Source organism: Oncorhynchus tshawytscha, linkage group LG08, assembly GCF_018296145.1.
Source record: "Oncorhynchus tshawytscha isolate Ot180627B linkage group LG08, Otsh_v2.0, whole genome shotgun sequence".
In the NCBI taxonomy this organism is placed as follows: Eukaryota; Metazoa; Chordata; class Actinopteri; order Salmoniformes; family Salmonidae; genus Oncorhynchus; species Oncorhynchus tshawytscha.
In genome coordinates, this window is record NC_056436.1 from 644,606 (window position 1) to 663,889 (window position 19,284).

A 19,284-nucleotide genomic window follows, 5' to 3' on the forward strand; every position below is an offset into this window, starting at 1 on the left:
GCCCTGTAGCCCTCTAGCCCTGTAGCCCTCTAGTCCTGTAGCCCTCTAGTCCTGTAGCCCTCTAGCCCTGTATCCCTGTAGCCCTCTAGCCCCTAGCCCTCTAGTCCTGTAGCCCTCTAGTCCTGTAGCCCTCTAGTCCTGCAGCCCTCTAGTCCTGCAGCCCTCTAGTCCTGCAGCCCTCTAGCCCTCTAGTCCTGTAGCCCTCTAGCCCTCTAGTCCTGCAGCACCCTCTAGCCCTCTAGCCCTGTAGCCCTCTAGCCCTGTAGCCCTCTAGTCCTGTAGCCCTGTAGCCCTCTAGTCCTGTAGCCCTGTAGCCCTCTAGTCCTGTAGCCCTCCCTCTAGCCCCCTCTAGTCCTGTAGCCCTCTAGCCTGTAGCCCTCTAGCCCTGTAGCCCTGTAGCCCTCTAGTCCTGTCCCTGTAGCCCTCTAGCCCTCTAGTCCTGTAGCCCTGTAGCCCTCTAGTCCTGTAGCCCTCTAGTCCTGCCCTAGCCCTCTAGTCCTGTAGCCCTCTAGCCCTGTATCCCTCTAGCCCTGTAGCCCTCTAGTCCTGTAGCCCTCTAGTCCTGTATCCCTCTAGCCCTCTAGTCCTGTAGCCCTCCTAGCCCTCTAGCCCTGTAGCCCTCTAGTCCTGTAGCCCTCCTAGTCCTTTAGCCCTCTAGCCCCCCTCTAGTTCCTGTAGCCCTCTAGCCCTGTAGCCCTGTAGCCCTGTAGCCCTCTAGTCCTGTAGCCCTGTAGCCCTCTAGCCCTGTAGCCCTCTAGCCCTGTAGCCCTCTAGCCCCCCTGTAGCCCTCTAGCCCTGTAGCCCCCTGTAGCCCTCTAGCCCTGTAGCCCTCTAGCCCTGTAGCCCTGTAGCCCACTAGCCCTCTAGCCCTGTAACCTCTAGCCCTGTAGCCCTCTAGTCCTGTAGCCCTGTAGCCCTGTAGCCCTCTAGCCCTGTAGCCCTCTAGCCCTGTAGCCCTCCCACTAGCCCTGTAGCCCTCTAGTCCTGTAGCCCTGTAGCCCTGCCCTCTAGCCCTGTAGCCCTCTAGTCCTGTAGCCCTGTAGCCCACTAGCCCTCTAGCCCTGTAACCTCTAGCCCTGTAGCCCTAGCCCTGTAGCCCTGTAGCCCTCTAGCCCTGTAGCCCTCTAGTCCTGTAGCCCTCTAGCCCTCTAGCCCTGTAGCCCTCTAGCCTGTAGCCCCTAGCCCTCTAGCCCTGTAGCCCTCCTGTAGCCCTGTAGCCCTCTAGTCCTGTAGCCCTCTAGCCCTGTAGCCCACTAGCCCTCTAGCCCTGTAGCCCTCTAGCCCTCCTAGCCCTCTAGCCCTGTAACCTCTAGCCCTCTAGCCCTCTAGCCCTCTAGCCCTGTAGCCCTAGCCCTGCCCTGTAGCCCTAGCCCTCTAGCCCTGTGTAGCCCTCTAGTCCTGTAGCCCTCTCCTGTAGCCCCCTCTAGCCCCCTCTAGCCCTCTAGTCCTGTAGCCCCTAGCCCTCTAGCCCTGTAGCCCTCTAGCCCTCTAGCCCTGTAGCCCTGTAGCCCTCTAGCCCTGTAGCCCTGTAGCCCTCTAGTCCTGTAGCCCTCTAGCCCTCTAGCCCTCTAGTCCTGTAGCCCTCTAGCCCTGTAGCCCTGTAGCCCTCTAGTCCTGTAGCCCTCTAGCCCTCTAGCCCCCTCTAGCCCTGTAGCCCCCTCTAGCCCTGTAGCCCTGTAGCCTGTAGCCCTCTAGCCCTGTAGCCCTGTAGCCCTCTAGTCCTGTAGCCCTCTAGCCCTGTAGCCCTCTAGCCCTGTAGCCCTCTAGCCCTGTAGCCCTCTAGCCCTGTAGCCCTCTAGCCCTGTAGCCCTCTATTCCTAGCCCTCTAGCCCTGTAACCTCTAGCCCTGTAGCCCTCTAGTCCTGTAGCCCTGTAGCCCACTAGCCCTCTAGCCCTGTAACCTCTAGCCCTGTAGCCCTCTAGCCTGTAGCCCTCTAGCCCTGTAGCCCTCTAGCCCTGTAACCTCTAGCCCTGTAGCCCTCTAGCCCTGTAGCCCTCTAGCCCACTAGCCCTCTAGCCCTGCCCTAGCCCTGTAACCCTCTAGCCCTGTAGCCCTGTAGCCCACTAGTCCCCTGTAACCTAGCCCTGTAACCCTAGTCCCCTCTAGCCCTGCCCTCTAGCCCTGTAGCCCTCTAGTCCTGTAGCCCTGTAGCCCCCTGTAGCCCACTAGCCCTGTAACCTCTAGCCCTCTAGTCCTGTAGCCCTGTAGCCCACTAGCCCTCTAGCCCTGTAACCTCTAGCCCTGTAGCCCTGTAGCCCTCTAGCCCTGTAGCCCTCTCCTGTAGCCCTGTAGCCCTAGCCCTGTAGCCCTCTAGCCCTGTAGCCCTCTAGCCCTCTAGCCCTGTAACCCTGCCCTGTAGCCCTCTAGCCCTCTAGCCCTGTAGCCCTCTAGTCCTGTAGCCCTGTAGCCCACTAGCCCTGTAGCCCTGTAGCCCTGTAGCCCTCTAGCCCTGTAGCCCTGTAGCCCTGTAGCCCTGTAGCCCTCTAGCCCTGTAGCCCTGTAGCCCTGTAGCCCTGCCCACTAGCCCTGTAGCCCTGTAGCCCTGTAGCCCTCTAGTCCTGTAGCCCTGTAGCCCTGTAGCCCTGTAGCCCTGTAGTCCTGTAGCCCTGTAGCCCTGTAGCCCTGTAGCCCTGTCCCTGTAGCCCTGTAGTCCTGTAGCCCTGTAGCCCTGTAGCCCTGTAGTCCTGTAGCCCTGCCCTGTAGCCCTGTAGCCCTGTAGCCCTGTAGCCCTGTAGCCCTGCCCTAGCCCTGTAGCCCTGTAGCCCTGTAGCCCTGTAGCCCTGTAGCCCTGTAGCCCTGTAGCCTGCCCTGTAGCCCTGTAGCCCTGTAGCCCTGTAGCCCTCTAGCCCTGTAGCCCACTAGCCCCCTGTAGCCCTCCTCTAGCCCTGTAACCTCTAGCCCTGCCCTAAACCTCTAGCCCTCTAGCCCTGTAACCTCTAGCCCTGTAACCTCTAGCCCTGTGGCCCTCTAGCCCTGTAACCTCTAGCCCTGTAACCTCTAGCCCTCCTCTAGCCCTGTAACCTCTAGCCCTGTAACCCTCCTAGCCCTCTAGCCCTGTAGCCCTCTAGCCCTGTAACCTCTAGCCCCTCTAGCCCTGTAACCTCTAGCCCTGTAGCCCTGTAACCTCTAGCCCTGTAGCCCTGCCCTGTAGCCCTGTAACCCTGTAGCCCTCTAGCCCTGTAACCTCTAGCCCTGTAACCTCTAGCCCTGTAGCCCTCTAGCCCTGTAACCTCTAGCCCTCTAGCCCTGTAGCCCTCTAGCTAGCCCTGTAGCCCTGTAACCTCTAGCCCTGTAACCTCTAGCCCTGTAGCCCTCCCTAGCCCTGTAACCTCTAGCCCTCTAGCCCTGTAACCTCTAGCCCTCTAGCCCTGTAGCCCTCCTGTAGCCCTGTAGCCCTGTAGCCCTCCTAGCCCTGTAACCCTCCTGTAGCCCTCCCTAGTCCTGTAACCTCTAGCCCTGTAGTCCTGTACCTCTAGCCCTGTAACCTCTAGCCCCCCTAGCCCTGTAACCTCTAGCCCTCTAGCCCTGTAACCTCTAGCCCTGTAGCCCTGTAGCCCTGTAGCCCTGTAACCTCCTGTAGCCCTGTAGCCCTCTAGCCCTGTAACCTCTAGCCCTGTAACCCTCTAGCCCTGTAGCCCTAGCCCTGTAGTAGCCCTCCCTGTAGCCCTCTAACCTCTAGCCCTGTAACCTCTAGCCCTGTAGCCTCTAGCCCTCTAGCCCTCCTCTAGCCCTGTAGCCCTAGCCCTCTAGCCCTGTAGCCCCCTGTAAGCCCTCTAGCCCTGTAGCCCTGTAGCCCTGTAACCTCTAGCCCTGTAGCCCACCCTCTAGCCCTCCTCTAGCCCTGTAGCCTAGCCTCTAGCCCTGTAACCTCTAGCCCTGTAACCCTAGCCCTGTAGCCCTCTAGCCCTGTAGCCCCCTGTCCTCTAGCCCTGTAACCTCTAGCCCTGTAGCCCTGTAGCCCTCTAGCCCTGTAACCTCTAGCCCTGTAGCCCTCCTCTAGCCCTGTAACCTCTAGCCCTGTAGCCCTCCCTCTAGCCCTGTAACCTCTAGCCCTCTAGTCCTGTAGCCCTCTAGCCCTGTAACCGCTAGCCCTCTAGCCCTGTAACCTCTAGCCCTGTAGCCCTCTAGCCCTGTAACCTCTAGCCCTGTAGCCCTCTAGCCCCCTGTAACCTCTAGCCCTGTAGCCCTCTCTAGCCCTGTAACCCTCTAGCCCTGTAGCCCTCTAGCCCTGTAACCTCTAGCCCTGTAGCCCTCTAGCCCTGTAACCTCTAGCCCTGTAGCCCTCTAGCCCTGTAGCCCTGTAGCCCTCTAGCCCTCTAGCCCTGTAACCTCTAGCCCTGTAGCCCTCCCTCTAGCCCTGTAACCTCTAGCCCTGTAGCCCTCTAGCCCTGTAACCTCTAGCCCCTGTAGCCCTCTAGCCCTGTAACCTCTAGCCCTGTAGCCCTCTAGCCCTGTAACCTCTAGCCCTGTAGCCCTCTAGCCCTGTAACCTCTAGCCCTCCCTCTAGCCCTGTAGCCCACCCTGTAGCCCTCTAGCCCTGTAACCTCTAGCCCTGTAGCCCTCTCTAGCCCTGTAGCCCTCCCTGTAGCCCTGTAACCTCTAGCCCTGTAACCTCTAGCCCTCTAGCCCTGCCCTCCCTGTAGCCCTGTAACCCCTCCCTCTAGCCCTGTAACCTCTAGCCCTGTAGCCTCTAGCCCTGTAGCCCTGTAGCCCTCTAGCCCTGTAACCTCTAGCCCTGTAACCTCTAGCCCTGTAGCCCTCTAGCCCTGTAACCTCTAGCCCTGTAGCCCTCCCTCTAGCCCTGTAGCCCTGTAACCTCTAGCCCTGTAGCCCTCTAGCCCTGTAGCCCTGTAACCTCTAGCCCTGCCCTAGCCCTCTAGCCCTCTAGCCCTGTAGCCCTCTAGCCCTGTAGCCCTCCCTCTAGCCCTGTAACCTCTAGCCCTGTAACCCTCCCTAGCCCTGTAGCCCTCTAGCCCTGTAACCTCTAGCCCTGTAACCTCTAGCCCTGTAGCCCTGTAACCTCTAGCCCTGTAACCTCTAGCCCTGTAGCCCTCTAGCCCTGTAACCTCTAGCCCTGTAGCCCTCTAGCCCTGTAACCCTCTAGCCCTGTAACCTCTAGCCCTGTAACCCTCTAGTCCTGTAACCTCTAGCCCTCTAGCCCTCTAGCCCTGTAACCTCTAGCCCTGTAACCTCTAGCCCTGTAGCCCTGTAACCTCTAGCCCTGTAGCCCTGTAGCCCTCTAGCCCTGTAACCTCTAGCCCTGTAACCTCTAGCCCTGTAGCCCTCTAGCCCTGTAACCCTCTAGCCCTGTAACCTCTAGCCCTGTAACCCTCTAGCCCTGTAACCTCTAGCCCTGTAGGATGAAAACTGGTTGCGTCTTAAATGGCACCCTACTCCCTATAGTGTACTCCCTCCCTCTCTTCCTTTCTCATTCTCTTTCTCCCTCCCTCCCTCCCTCCCTCAGCTAGCTGCACATTACATCACTCTCAGTTAGGAGGGGAATGTTTGTCTGTGGCTTAAATTTAGGAAAAGTAATAAACTGATAGAGAGAGAGAGAGAGAGAGAGAGAGAGAGAGAGAGAGAGAGAGAGAGAGAGACAGTAGAGAGAGAGAGAGAGAGAGAGAGAGGGTAGAGAGAGAGAGACAGTAGAGAGAGAGAGAAACAGTAGAGAGTGAGAGAGAGAAACAGTAGAGAGAGAGACAGTAGAGACAGAGAGAGAGAGAGGCAGTCGAGAGAGAGAGAGACAGTAGAGAGAGAGAGAGAGAATGAGAGAGAGAGACAGTAGAGAGAGAGAGAGACAGTAGAGAGAGAGAGAGAGAGAGAGAGAGAGAGAGAGAGAGAGAGAGAGAGAGAGAGAGCGAGAGAGAGAGAGACAGTAGAGAGAGAGAAAGTAGAGAGAGAAACAAACTGATAGTATATCTGTGTATATCTGGGCTGAATTCTCACATGAAGATGCAGCGTGTAGTATGAACCCTCAGCTTCTAGAACAACACAAACAGAAGCTGAAGAGGCAGATATACAGTGAATTCACAAAGAATTCACACTGAGACAGAGAGAAGCAGTATGACTGGGACAGACAGAGAGAAGCAGTATGACTGGGACAGACAGAGAGAAACAGTATGACTGAGAGAAGCAGTATGACTGAGACAGACAGAGGGAAGCAGTATGACTGAGAGAAGCATTATGACAGACAGAGAGAAGCAGTATGACTGGGACAGACAGAGAGAAGCAGTATGACTGAGAGAAGCAGTATGACAGACAGACAGAGAGAAGCAGTATGACTGAGACAGACAGAGAGAAGCAGTATGACAGAGAAGCAGTATGACAGACAGACAGAGAGAAGCAGTATGACTGGGAAAGACAGAGAGAAACAGTAGGAGTGAGAGAAGCAGTATGACTGACAGACAGAGAGAAGCAGTATGACTGAGACAGACAGAGAGAAACAGTATGACTGAGAGAAGCAGTATGACTGACAGACAGAGATAAGCAGTATGACTGAGACAGACAGGGAGAAGCAGTATGACTGAGAGAAGCAGTATGACCGACAGACAGAGAGAAGCAGTATGACAGACAGACAGAGAGAAGCAGTATGACTGGGATAAGCAGAATGACTGGGACAGACAGAGAGAAGCAGTATGACTGAGAGAAGCAGTATGACAGACAGACAGAGAGAAGCAGTATGACTGGGACAGACAGAGAGAAGCAGTATGACTGGGACAGACAGAGAGAAACAGTATAACTGAGAGAAGCAGTATGACAGACAGACAGAGAGAAGCAGTATGACTGGGAGAAGCAGTATGACTGGGACAGACAGAGAGAAGCAGTATGACTGAGAGAAGCAGTATGACAGACAGACAGACAGACAGACAGACAGAGAGAAGCAGTATGACTGGGACAGATAGAGAGAAGCAGTATGACTAAGAGAAGCAGTATGACTGGGACAGACAGAGACAAGCAGTATGACTGAGAGAAGCAGTATGACTGAGACAGACAGAGGGAAGCAGTATGACTGAGAGAAGCATTATGACAGACAGAGAGAAGCAGTATGACTGGGACAGACAGAGAGAAGCAGTATGACTGGGACAGACAGAGAGAAGCAGTATGACTGAGAGAAGCAGTATGACAGACAGACAGAGAGAAGCAGTATGACTGAGACAGACAGAGAGAAGCAGTATGACAGAGAAGCAATATGACAGACAGACAGACAGAGAGAAGCAGTATGACTGGGAAAGACAGAGAGAAACAGTAGGAGTGAGAGAAGCAGTATGACTGACAGACAGAGATAAGCAGTATGACTGAGACAGACAGGGAGAAGCAGTATGACTGAGAGAAGCAGTATGACTGACAGACAGAGAGAAGCAGTATGACAGACAGACAGAGAGAAGCAGTATGACTGGGATAAGCAGAATGACTGGGACAGACAGAGAGAAGCAGTATGACTGAGAGAAGCAGTATGACAGACAGACAGAGAGAAGCAGTATGACTGGGACAGACAGAGAGAAGCAGTATGACTGGGACAGATAGAGAGACGCAGTATAACTGGGAGAAGCAGTATGACTGAGACAGACAGAGAGAAGCAGTATGACTGGGAGAAGCAGTATGACTGAGACAGACAGAGAGAAGCAGTATGACTGAGAGAAGCAGTATGGCTGGGAGAAGCAGATAGACAGAGAGAAGCAGTATGACAGACAGACAGAGAGAAGCAGTATGACTGGGAGAAGCAGTATGACTGGGACAGACAGAGAGAAGCAGTATGACTGAGACAAACAGAGAGAAGCAGTATGACTGAGAGAAGCAGTATGGCTGGGAGAAGCAGACTGAGATAGACAGAGAGAAGCAGTATGACTGACAGACAGAGAGAAGCAATATGACTGGGACAAACAGAGAGAGGCAGTATGACTGGGAGAAGCAGTATGACAGACAGACAGAGAGACGCAGTATGACTGAGACAGACAGGGAGAAGCAGTATGACTGGGACAGACAGAGAGAAGCAGTATGACTGGGACAGACAGAGAGAAGCAGTATGACAGAGACAGACAGAGAGAAGCAGTATGACTGGGACAGACAGAGAGAAGCAGTATGACTGGGACAGACAGAGAGAAGAAGTATGACTGGGAGAAGCAGTATGAATGAGAGAAGCAGTATGACTAAGAGAAGCAGTATGACTAAGAGAAGCAGTATGACTGGGACAGACAGAGAGAAGCAGTATGACTAAGAGAAGCAGTATGACTGGGACAGACAGAGACAACCAGTATGACTGAGAGAAGCAGTATGACTGAGACAGACAGAGAGACGCAGTATGACTGAGACAAACAAACAGGCTGCAGGTCCAGTCTCTCTCCCCTGATGTCGACCCACAATAGACCGACTGGTCCGTGATGAGATTAACTACTGTCGAACCACTAACGACGGACTGGTCAGTGATCAGATTAACTACTGTCGACCCACTATAGACCGAGTTGTCAGTGATCAGATTAACTATTGTCGACCCACTATAGACCGACTGGTCAGTGATCAGATTAACTACTGTCGACCCACTAAAGACGGACTGGTCAGTGATCAGATTAACTACTGTCGACCCACTATAGACCGACTGGTCAGTGATCAGATTGACTACTGTCGAACCACTAAAGACGGACTGGTCAGTGATCAGATTAACTACTGTCGAACCACTAAAGACGGACTGGTCAGTGATCAGATTAACTACTGTCGAACCACTAAAGACGGACTGGTCAGTGATCAGATTAACTACTGTCGACCCACTATAGACCGACTGGTCAGTGATCAGTTTAACTATTGTTGACACACAATAGACCGACTGGTCAGTGATCAGATTAACTCTGTCGAACCACTATAGACCGACTGGTCAGTGATCAGATTAACTATGATTGATACATAACCAGCTCAGCTCGGATCATTAGTGTGAGTTTGTGTTGCCTTCTCCAATACTGAAACCTCATGGTTGGCCCTTACTCTCTCCTCTAAAGGTCCTCTCCTCGCTCATAGTTGTTAATATATTTTCCATGACATTTAGCTACATTTTACCACTAAATCATTTAGTTTCCTATAATGAATTATGGTAACTATAAATTCTGCAAAAGTGTATCATATTCTAATAGCTGAAGGTCTGTTAGATCGTTGAATGTTGTAAGCATTGTTCACATTCTTGTAACTCCTCTTGTAAAGATAATCAAGTCAGTAATAATAAACAGGCTGGATGAGCCAACAGGTCAGTAATAATAAACAGGCTGGATGAGCCAACAGGTCAGTAATAATAAACAGGCTGGATGAGCCAACAGGTCAGTAATAATAAACAGGCTGGATGAGCCAACAGGTCAGTAATAATAAACAGGCTGGATGAGCCAACAGGTCAGTAATAATAAACAGGCTGGATGAGCCAACAGGTCAGTGATAATAAACAGGCTGGATGAGCCAACAGGTCAGTAATAATAAACAGGCTGGATGAGCCAACAGGTCAGTGATAATAATAAACAGGCTGGATGAGCCAACAGGTCAGTAATAATAAACAGGCTGGATGAGCCAACAGGTCAGTGATAATAATAAACAGGCTGGATGAGCCAACAGGTCAGTAATAATAAACAGGCTGGATGAGCCAACAGGTCAGTGATAATAATAAACAGGCTGGATGAGCCAACAGGTCAGTAATAATAAACAGGCTGGATGAGCCAACAGGTCAGTGATAATAATAAACAGGCTGGACGAGCAAACAGGTCAGTAATAACAAACTGGCTGGATGAGCCAACAGGTCAGTAATAATAAACAGGCTGGATGAGACAACAGGTCAGTAATAATAAACAGGCTGGATGAGCCAACAGGTCAGTAATAATAAACAGGCTGGATGAGCCAACAGGTCAGTAATAATAAACAGGTCAGTAATAATAAACAGGCTGGACGAGCAAACAGGTCAGTAATAATAAACAGGCTGGATGAGCCAACAGGTCAGTAATAATAAACAGGTTGGATGAGACAACAGGTCAGTAATAATAAACAGGCTGGATGAGCCAACAGGTCAGTAATAATAAACAGGCTGGATGAGCCAACAGGTCAGTAATAATAAACAGGCTGGATGAGCCAACAGGTCAGTAATAATAAACAGGCTGGACGAGCCAACAGGTCAGTAATAATAAACAGGCTGGATGAGCCAACAGGTCAGTAATAATAAACAGGCTGGACGAGCCAACAGGTCAGTAAAAATAAACAGGCTGGATGAGCCAACAGGTCAGTAATAATAAACAGGCTGGATGAGCCAACAGGTCAGTAATAATAAACAGGCTGGATGAGCCAACAGGTCAGTAATAATAAACAGGCTGGATGAGCCAACAGGTCAGTAATTATACACAGGCTGGACGAGCCAACAGGTCAGTAATAATAAACAGGCTGGATGAGCCAACAGGTCAGTAATAATAAACAGGCTGGACGAGCCAACAGGTCAGTAATAATAAACAGGCTTGATGAGCCAACAGGTCAGTAATAATAAACAGGCTGGATGAGCCAACAGGTCAGTAATAATAAACAGGCTGGACGAGCCAACAGGTCAGTAATAATAAACAGGCTTGATGAGCCAACAGGTCAGTAATAATAAACAGGCTGGATGAGCCAACAGGTCAGTGATAATAATAAACAGGCTGGATGAGCCAACAGGTCAGTAATAATAAACAGGCTGGATGAGCCAACAGGTCAGTGATAATAATAAACAGGCTGGATGAGCCAACAGGTCAGTAATAATAAACAGGCTGGATGAGCCAACAGGTCAGTGATAATAATAAACAGGCTGGATGAGCCAACAGGTCAGTAATAATAAACAGGCTGGATGAGCCAACAGGTCAGTGATAATAATAAACAGGCTGGATGAGCCAACAGGTCAGTAATAATAAACAGGCTGGATGAGCCAACAGGTCAGTGATAATAAACAGGCTGGATGAGACAACAGGTCAGTAATAATAAACAGGCTGGATGAGCCAACAGGTCAGTAATAATAAACAGGCTGGATGAGCCAACAGGTCAGTAATAATAAACAGGTCAGTAATAATAAACAGGCTGGACGAGCAAACAGGTCAGTAATAATAAACAGGCTGGATGAGCCAACAGGTCAGTAATAATAAACAGGTTGGATGAGACAACAGGTCAGTAATAATAAACAGGCTGGATGAGCCAACAGGTCAGTAATAATAAACAGGCTGGATGAGCCAACAGGTCAGTAATAATAAACAGGCTGGACGAGCCAACAGGTCAGTAATAATAAACAGGCTGGATGAGCCAACAGGTCAGTAATAATAAACAGGCTGGATGAGCCAACAGGTCAGTAATAATACACAGGCTGGACGAGCCAACAGGTCAGTAAAAATAAACAGGCTGGATGAGCCAACAGGTCAGTAATAATAAACAGGCTGGATGAGCCAACAGGTCAGTAATAATAAACAGGCTGGATGAGCCAACAGGTCAGTAATAATAAACAGGCTGGATGAGCCAACAGGTCAGTAATTATACACAGGCTGGACGAGCCAACAGGTCAGTAATAATAAACAGGCTGGATGAGCCAACAGGTCAGTAATAATAAACAGGCTGGACGAGCCAACAGGTCAGTAATAATAAACAGGCTTGATGAGCCAACAGGTCAGTAATAATAAACAGGCTGGATGAGCCAACAGGTCAGTAATAATAAACAGGCTGGACGAGCCAACAGGTCAGTAATAATAAACAGGCTTGATGAGCCAACAGGTCAGTAATAATAAACAGGCTGGACGAGCCAACAGGTCAGTAATAATAAACAGGTCAGTAATAATAAACAGGTCAGTAATAATAAACAGGCTGGATGAGCCAACAGGTCAGTAATAATAAACAGGTCAGTAATAATAAACAGGTCAGTAATAATAAACAGGCTGGATGAGCCAACAGGTCAGTAATAATAAACAGGTCAGTAATAATAAACAGGCTGGATGAGCCAACAGGTCAGTAATAATAAACAGGCTGGACGAGCCAACAGGTCAGTAATAATAAACAGGCTGGATGAGCCAACAGGTCAGTAATAATAAACAGGTCAGTAATAAAATCATATACCACCTGGAACTTCTCCCCTGACATCTGGTTCAGTAGCATCTGTTGCCCTCTTTGTGAAGAACATGCAAACAGTTTTTTTCACATTGAGATGCAAACACGAGTCACTGAGCCACTTTGTAACCTGGACCATTACCGTAGTGAGTTCTTGTGCAGCTTGTTGTTTGCTCTTTGCACATATATCACTGTATCATCTGCATACATTTGAACTTCAGACCCAGTACAGACAGAAGGCAGATCATTAATGTACATGCTGAACAGGAGGGGCCCCAGTATTGACCCTTGGGGCATGCCCACATCATAGCTAAGAGTGGGCGACAGCTCATTGCTCACTCTGACACACAGAGTTCTGCCTTCAAGGTATGATTTCATCCATCTCAAGGCATCGGGGGAAAAGTTGAACTTGGACAATTTTGTGCTGAGAATCTCAACAGTATCAAAAGCCTTCCTTAGGTCCAGAAACACAGCCCCAACAACGCCCCCTTTGTCCATCTTGGACTTCACATTGTCCAGAAGAAAGCAGTTGGCCATTTCTGTGGAGTGTTTCGCTCTGAAGCCAAACTGCATGGAGTGTAATGTGGAGGGGCTGTTGTTGAGGTGGGCAATCAGTTGTTCTGCTACACACTTTTCAGCAACCTTTGACACTACAGGTAGTATACTAATGGGCCTGTAGTTACTCACGTCAGCATGGTCACCTGATTTAAAGATGGACGTTATTATGGCCGACTTCCAGACCCTTGGAAACACCCCCAGACCAATAGATGTGTTGGTGTCCTTAGTAATGAGGCCAATGAGTGACTCTTTGTAGTTTTTAAGAAAGGTAGAGTCCAGCCCAAACACATCTTTGGCTTTAGAGTTCTTTAGTGAGTTAATCACCTTGTTCACCTTTGACTCAGAAACCTCCCTTATGATGAAGACAGGTTGAGCATCATTCACTAGCACTGAGCCCAACAAACCAGTGGAGGGGTTCTGTGTCAGTACCCTGACAGAGTCAATAAAGTAGGAATTGAAGGCTATTGCTATTTCGACTGCATCCTGTGTTAGATTGTTATTCACCATGATTTCTAGTGTTTTTGCAGTGTTACTATGGTCTTTCCCTGTTAACTTTTTTAGATTCTCCCAGATCAGTTGAGAATTTCCCTTTGCTTCACCAATGATGTTAATAAAAAAGTTTGCCTTGGCCTGTCTGATTTCTTTCATCACCTTATTTCTAAACATGGTAAACCTATGTCTGTCATGCTCTAATTTGGATCTTAGGGCTATTTTTAGAGCATAATCTTGTTCTTTCATCAATTTCCAGATTTCTCCATTTAGCCAAGGAAGAGTGCTCTTCTGGCCAGGTTTGGATTTGATTTTCTTTAGGAAGCCATTTATTGTAGTCTGGATTGTAGATAGAAAAACCTGACTATCAGCTTCCACGTCTGTATAGGACAAGAGATCATTCCAGTTAATTCCCTTAATTGTGTTTTCAAAATGTGTTTAATTCACTCTTAGGTATTCTGAGTTGATCCGGCTTTCTAACAGTAGAGAGGTTAAACCTGCTCTTAGACAGCTTTCTGGCTCTAAGTGTCAGATTATGATCAGATAGCCCAGTAACCATATTGAATGATTTAGTCACTCTCTCTGGTTTATTACTGAACTCCAAATCAATCTGTGTTTTAGAGCAACAAGTCACCCTGGTTGGCCCTTTAACTAGCTGTGTAAGGTCAAAGGTATTAGGGATCCGTTTGAGGGTTTTCCTACAAGACTTGTCTTCATAATTAATGTTACAATCTCCCATTAAGATGACCTCTTTCCCAAAATCACATTCCCTAAGCATCTTTCTTTGATATCATTATTAATTAGTCATTGGCTCTCACTAAAAAGATAGGCCCACAAACGTTAGGCTTGTAAAATTAACAATGGTATTACATTTAGTCCAATGAATGAATAAAAAGGCCTAGGAGTAGGAGACTATTCGGTTATGCAGCCCTCCCGCACTTCTCTGATTCAGGTTAAATGCGGAAGACACATTTCAGTTGAATGCATTCAGTTGTACAACTGACCAGGTATCCCACATTTCCTTTCCCTAATTGTTCCATTTGGAAGTGTAGCCCAAATATCCACTACAGCTCTCAGACTGACTGGGGAGAGGGGTCTCATGTAGAGGATGATGTGCTGTACACCATGGCCTACAGCAACCTAATATCTGTGAAGATGGGAGATGAACACGGCTGAAGACAGTAGCTTAGTAGCAGTACAGTGAGGTTGGTGAAGCAGCATTGTAGAGCAGTCGGGTGAAGGAAGGGGTAGTTTTGCCCTGTGTGAAACGCCACATTCACCAGAGAACAGAGGTTGCAATTATTTTACTTTATACATACTAAAATACTCATTTTAGAGTGTAGATGTACACAACCGTAATTAACTGAATATTTACTCAGCTATTTATAACAAAAACATTGTTTCCCAACCTTGACAAAAAATGACTTGTATTTGGCCAATTGATCATGATGAACCAAATCCAAACGGCAATAGATCACTTTTGTTATCAGGGGTAGGCCATCATTGTAAATAGGAATGTGTTCTTAACTGACTTGCCTAGTTAAATAAAAGTTGAATATATAAATAAAAATCACGGTCTGTAGCAGCCTGTTCAGTTCTGTAACAGTCAACTATAACTATCAGATAGAAGCGTGGGTGGGTCTCCGAGGGTTCCAACACAGTATTAGAGTACATTTATGCTTGATCAAGTTCGTGCTTGGTGAATCCTTATGGAGGGTGTGACGCAATTGCGGAGCCTCTGGAGGCATGCAGAGGCCAAATTGAGTTTGGTACCGCTTTACCCCGCGCCTCCCAAATTGTATAACAATGCTAAGTGTTCTGCATAACTCCTTATAGCTCTGCATCATTGGTTGAAGGTAAGTAGGGCGGGAGGTCCTGCATAAACACCAATTCACTTCCTTGACAACTTCGTTCATAACAGCTCTGCTCAGCAAAGGGAGAAGTATACATGGCCTGACTTCTGCAGAGGCCGTATGGTGCACGGCCACTGCTGACATCAGATTGACCATGTACGGCCTTTCAGCCTACAGCACGGCAGTTTATCGTGGTCCCCATAGCGCACCTGTGCGTCCAGAGGAGACAGCGGTGAACACTGACAGACAGACCCGCTCTCTGCAGCACCCGTCCGGGGGCCGGGCCACGGGGGACCGGGAACAAAAGAGCTCTGATAGCAGGAAGCTCATCCTGAGACGCTCAGCTCTCTATACGCTCACATACCCGGTTTAAATTATGTTATGGATGCCGACGGTAACAACAGTCCAACTGGTTTTTAGTCAACCAACCTGTCTGTCTAACTCTCGAAGGCTATAATCAAGGAAGTGCTGCTCGCATTAAGTCGGCTCCAATATTCACCCAACTTTCTCTCTTATATCGTAACAACAATATAATTATAACAATCATAATAATAGTAATAGTAATCAAATCATATGCAATCCGTCTTACCCAAGGATTGTAATCCTTTCTGTGTGATTCCGTTTTGACAGCGATCCTTTATAAGAGTTAATTATCACCATAAAAATAAACAAAACTGTTCCTCAAAACTGCTCCAAAAACACTATGTATGTACATCCGCCTAGAAGTGTTGTAGTTGTAATATTATGCAGTTCTAAAATCAAATCCCAACAAGCAGCCTGCCTGAGCGCCTATTCCACCCGGGCAGAGAGATATCCCCCCGAAACGATCTCTTCAGTCTTCAAGTCTAAATCCTTTTGTAACCGCGTCGTGTTCAGCTGTTGTATCCAGTGAGTGACTATATAATCCACATTATTTAATCATCTCTCATCTCTCTCTCTCTGGTCAGTTCCGTAAGGACCAGGTCGGGACCGGGAGAGAAGGATCAGCTCGTTCCGCTCTGCTCCACAGTGTTAATGTCTGCTGCCTCCAGACTCTGGACTGGAACTGCTGTCTGGTTGTTGGTGAAGTACAGCTCGAGTCCCACGCGGCGCTGCGCAGTGTACCTGATCCTACTGACTGACTGACTGACGCGGGAGATGAAAGCAGCCTCTGCTTCCAGATGTCTTTCTCTCTGTGGCGATGTGCAAGAGCTTCTGGTGTCGCCTGCCAGTACGCTCGAGGCTTTCAGCAGATCAGCAATTCGGGAATGTTCTGGGGGAGAGTTGGAGACGAGGAGGAAGGCGCCTCCCACCATCTCTTCTAGAATACAATCAATGGTCGTTATTGGATTGTATGTCCAAGCAGATAATCTACACTCACTCGACACACACTAGGTGCTCTTACAGCACAGGAGGCTGCTGAGGGAAGGATGTTTATAATAATGGCCGGAACAGCGCAAACGGAACGGCATCAAACACCTGGAAACTATGTGCTTGATGTATTTGAAACCATTCCACCTATTATGCTTCACTCATTACCATGAGCCCGTTCTCCCCCCAAAAGGTGCCACCAACCTCGTGTCTTATCGACTACAACACTGAAACTAAGAAATATAGAATAATATAGACTCTTTAAGATTTATCGTTTTAGATACAAGATCTTCTATCTATTACAAAATAGGTTAAATAACATCCTTGTATTTCAAATCATAGTGTGATTCAGGTTTCAGCGTCTTGTTCACAATTCTGATGACATCATTTGTTGTATCTAATATATCTAAATGACTGAAAATACAAAGAGGGCTGTCAATACAACCCATGTCTGAATATACAGTGCCTTCGGAAAGTATTTAGACCCCATTACATTTGACACATGTTGTTATGTTACAGACTTATTCTAAAATTGATTAAATATGGGGGGGGGGTTCGTAGTTAATCTACACACAATACCCCTTAATGACAAAGAAAAAACAGATTTTTATACATTTTGACAAGTGTATAAAATAAAAACAGAAGTATCACATTTAGATAAGTATTCAGACCCTTTACTCAAAGCACCATTGGCAGCGATTACAGCCTCCAGTCTTCTTGGGTATGACACTACAAGCTTGGCACAGCTGTATTTGGGGAGTTTCTCCCATTTTTCTCTGCAGATCCTCTCAAGCTCTGTCAGGTTGGGGAGTGATGCTGAAAATCAATTTTTATGTCTCTCCAAAGATGTTAGATCGGGCTTAAGTCCGGGCTCTGGCGAGAACCTTCCAGAAGGACAGCTGGGCCACTCAAGGACATTAAGAGACTTGCCCTGAAGCGCGCTGTGTTAAGAAGCAGTACGGCTGGTTGGGTTGTGTATCGGAGGACGCATGACTTTCAACCTTCGTCTCTCCCGAGCCCGTACGGGAGTTGTAGCGATGAGACAAGATCGTAGCTACTACAACAATTGGAAACCACGAAATTGGGGAGAAAAAAGGGGTAAAAAAAAAATGTGCCATATCCTGAATGTTGGAGAGCAACCAAGCCTGACAGACCCAACCATAACCCTGGAGCAGAAGCTTTAAACAACATGTGTTAAACAACATGTCAATTGGTGTCTTCAACTGACTATGTTTTCAGAGGGCAATTTATTGATGCCATGAACTGCAGATAGATCCTTAATATGACTCCCTGGTCTGGTTGGCTGGTTGCCTGGCTGGCTGGGGTGAGTGGAGGGCTGGGATGGGTGGCTGCCTGGGGTAGTGACTGGGGGTTAGAGGTTTGTGTTGGGTTGGGTTGGGGTGGGCAGCTAATTAACCCTTTCAACTCTGTTGATATTCTTTCACAGAATATTTCTGGGGAGGGGCTTGCTAAAACTTCCAATCCAATGTTGTTACACTCAAATGAGATATGGAGAGCAGTACATGTAAAACATGTGGAATATAAAACAAAGGTACTCATCACTGTGGCATAATCCTGGATAATAAAAATATCTGTACAGGAGGTAATGGCTAATAAAAGGAGTTCACACTGTAGGTAATACAATGAAGCTATTCACTATAGGTAATCAATACAATTAATCTATTCACTATAAGTAATCTATACAAATAATCTATTCACTATATATCATCTATATCATGTGGCTATTCACTATAGGTAATCTACAAATAAACTATTCACGATTTTAATCTCTACAAAGAATCTATTCACTATAGGAAATATATAGCAAGAAGCTGTTCACTATAGGTAATCTACATAGAAGCTATTCACCATTGGTAATTTATACAAAGAAGCTATTGACTATAGGTAATCTACAAAGAAGCTATTCACTATTTTAATCTCTACAAAGAATCTATTCACTATAGGAAATCTATAGCAAGAAGCTCTTCACTACAGGTATTCTATGCAAATAAGATATTCACTGTAGGTAATCCATACAATTAAGCTATTCACTATAAGCGATCTGTACAACAAAGCTAATAACTATAGTTAATCTATACCATGAAGCTATTCACCATAGGTCATCTGTAACATGAAGCTGTTCACTGTAGGTCATCTCCAAAGAAGCTATTGACTATAGGTAATCTATACCATGAAGCTAATCACGAAAGGTCATCTATACAAAGAAGCTATTCACTATTGGTAATCTATACAATTAATCTATTCACTATAGTTAATCTACCATGAAGCTATTCACCATAGGTCATCTGTAGCATGAAGCTGTTCACTATAGGAAGTCTACAAAGAAGTTGTTCACTGTATGTAATCTATACAAAGAAGCTATTCACTATTGGTAATCTACATAGAAGCTATTCACTATAGGTAATCTACATATAATCTATTCACTATAGGTAATCTGCATAGAATCTATTCATTATACGTAATCTAAATAGAAGCTATTCACTATAGGTAAACCATACCATTAAGGTCTTCACTATAGGTTATCTACATAGAAGCTATTCACTATAGGTAATCTACATAGAAGCTATTCACCATAGGTAATCTACATATAATCTATTCACTATAGGTAATCTGCATAGAATCTATTCATTATACGTAATCTAAATAGAAGCTATTCACTATAGGTAAACCATACCATTAAGGTCTTCACTATAGGTTATCTACATAGAAGCTATTCACTATAGGTAATCTACATAGAAGCTATTCACTATAGGTAAACCATACCATTAAGGTCTTCACTATAGGTTATCTACATAGAAGCTATTCACTATAGGTAATCTACATAGAAGCTATTCACTATAGGTAATCTACATAGAAGCTATTCACTATAGGTAATCTACATAGAAGCTATTCACTATAGGTAATATACATAGAAGCTATTCACTATAGGTAATCTACATAGAA

At 47.3% G+C, this 19,284-nt stretch overlaps 1 protein-coding gene across 6 annotated transcripts in view; it reads right to left on the minus strand.

Annotated features, from left to right (window-relative positions):
* Window positions 1–16,220, minus strand: part of fgfr3 (fibroblast growth factor receptor 3) — a 276,573-nt gene extending 260,353 nt beyond the window's left edge. For 2 of the 6 annotated variants that reach the window (XM_042325041.1, XM_042325040.1), the window contains exon 1: window positions 15,560–16,218. The gene's annotated coding sequence lies outside the window, so the exon portion shown is untranslated. Of the gene's footprint in view, window positions 1–15,559 lie in introns of all 6 variants that reach the window. The other 4 variants (XM_042325045.1, XM_042325044.1, XM_042325043.1 and 1 more) reach the window with 3 other exon arrangements.
* Window positions 16,221–19,284: the final 3,064 nt, after the last annotated feature.